This window comes from Myotis davidii, unplaced genomic scaffold (genome assembly GCF_000327345.1).
Source record: "Myotis davidii unplaced genomic scaffold, ASM32734v1 scaffold326, whole genome shotgun sequence".
Lineage (NCBI taxonomy): Eukaryota > Metazoa > Chordata > Mammalia > Chiroptera > Vespertilionidae > Myotis > Myotis davidii.
Genome location: NW_006296626.1, coordinates 435,776 through 438,457, shown reverse-complemented (window position 1 = coordinate 438,457; position 2,682 = coordinate 435,776).

Sequence of the window (2,682 nt, the reverse complement as noted above, 5' to 3'; positions counted from 1 at the left end):
GTCGGCGTGGGAGCCGACCATCACACCTGGGGGGGGATTCTGGATCAGGGGATCGCGGTGCCCCTCCACCCGGAGTCCTCTCCACTCCAACCTGTGCTGCCCCCTCAGAGGCAGCGCACCTCCCACCCAGGGCCCCCCGCCGCGTCGGCCCCAGGAAGCAAGACTTCCGGTGCTCAACTTCCGGCAGAGTGGGACCAGGGGGTCCCCAGCCTTAGGTCAGCCACATCCGGAGGCTGGGCCTGGCCTGCAGGGCTGTGCTCAGTGTCCTTAGAGGCCAGGGTCTCCCCAGCACCCTGGCTTCAGACCCTTGGTCCCTCTCCCTGAAAGGACTCCTTTCCCACCCCCACCCCCAACAGGACCCTCAACACCTCTGCTGCAGCTGAAGCCCCTGTGCGCTCCCCGGTCCACCACCGCCCACCCGCTCAGCACACGCCCTGGTGGTGCCCGGCCACAAATTCCCTCAACCCCACGAGCTCTCCCATCCACTGCCCTGCAGGCTCTGTGCCTCCGCCCCCACCCGAGGCCTCCCTGCCCCTTTCCCAGCATAAGGGCTGCGGGCTCCTGGCAATCATGCCCTTGGACTGCTGGGCTCCTCCCCACCCGCTGGGACTGCTAGTCTGCATCCCTCAGGTCCATTCGCCCCCCGGCTGACACCTGCACGTTTCTCTCCCCCTCAAACCTCTCCGTTCCCCTCCTGTTCTCACCAGGGGACCCCGCCATGGCCTCGGCATTGGGAAAAGGAAAGCAATTGGGAGACGTTCCCACACTCCAACCACGGCACCGAGGGTTCCTCATGGGGCGACTGAGACCCCCTCCACGGGCCTGGCCCAGGGGACATGGGCAGTGCCTGGAGACGGGTCTGGTTGTGAGGGTGTTGACCGGAGGGACAGGCACTCCCGGCAGCTAGAGGGGGAGCCCAGGGATGCTGCAGTGCACCCCACAGCGGCCGGGCCCGGGCGCCACGGCAGAGTGCTGGGGTCCAATGCCAGAGGGGCTGAGGCTGGGAAACCCGCACTATCTGCTCCCCCCACTTGCCTCTGGGCCCAGTGACCCTGAATCCCCACCTATAGCAACGTTCCTCATGGCCTGGGCCCTCCCATCAGTGTCACCACGGCTGTCCCTCATCTTTTTCAAAAATAGATATTTGTACTGATTTCAGAGAGGAAGGAGAGGGAGAGAGGAATAGAAACATCAATGATAGGAGAGAATTATCGACCGGCTGCCTCCTGCATGCTCCCTTCCCCCCAACTAGAGATCCAGTCTGAAACCCAGGCATGTGCCCTGACCTGGAATCTGACCGTGACCTCCTGGTTCATAGGTCGATGCTCAAGCACTGAGCCACACTGGCCGGGCTGTCTCTCATCTTTTAAAGCCTTCACCCCTTGCCCAGCTTGTGAGGCTCAATGGTTGAGTATCCACCTATGAACCAGGAGGTCACAGTTCGATTCCCAGTCGGGGCACATACCCGGGCTGCAGGCTCAATTGCCAGTGGGGGGGCGTCCAGAGGACAGGTGATCAGTGGTTCTCTCTCATCATTGATGTTTCTAACTCTCCCTTGCTCTCTGAAATCAATACAAATATGTTTTGTTTAAAAAAAAAACAAAAAAACAAACCTTTAGCCCTCGCCTGGCTCGGTGGATAGAGCGTCGGCCTACGGATCGAAGGATCCCGGGTTCGATTCTAGTCAAGGGCACTTACTTGGTTGCAGGCTCCTCCCCGACCCCGGACCTGGTCAGGGGTGGGCAGAAGGCAACTAATGATGTGTTTCTCTCTGTCTTTCCCTCTCTCTTCCACTCTCCCTAAAAACCAATGGAAAAATGTCCTTGGGTGAGGATTAAAAAAAAAAACACAAAAAACCTTCAACCACTTCTCCCTCCAGCTACAAACTCGTTTCTCTCCACCCCTTGGCAGCAAAGCAACTCAAACCTGCTGTCAATACCCACAGCTTCCCACCTCGGACCTGGCGAGCAGGCCTCCTGCCCACCTCCACCGGCCTTCTTGCTTTCTGCACAGCATTTACCCCCTTCTAACCTGCTTTACAATCAGGGTTTCCCAGCCTCAGCACTTTTGAGGCGGGGCCGTTCCAGTGTGTGTGTGTGGCGAGGGGGCGGGGGGTTATACTGTGCCCTGTAGGGTGTTTAGCAACACCCCCGACCCCTGCCCACTAGACCAAGGCAGCATCTTATTCGCTGCTGCGTCCCAGCACCTAGAATAACTCCCAGCACAGAGTGAGAACTCAGTATTCTGACTGAACAAAGTCCGGGGGTCCCCTTTGGACAGGCCATTAAAATTCCCTTTAAACAGATGAGCATCCCCTTTAAAATGTAATCGCATGGCCCTAGCTGGTATGGCTCAGTGGATAGAGCCTCGGCCTGCGGACTGAAGGGTCTCGGGTTCGATTCAGATCAAGGGCACATGCCGGGTTACAGGCTCGATCCCCAGTAGGGGGCGTACAGGAGGCAGCCGATCAATGATTCTCTCTCATTGTTGATGTCTCTATCTCTCTTTCTCCCTCTCTCTCTAAAATCAATAAAAATATATTAAAAACATAAAATAAAATGTAAGTGCGTCCTTTTAAGAGACAGTTCTCCCCGGACAGTTGCACGTGCCGCTCAGAAGGCCCGGCCTGCCTTAAACGAGAGGCATCCAGCTCGGGAAGGGCCGAGACCTATCTTATCTAAT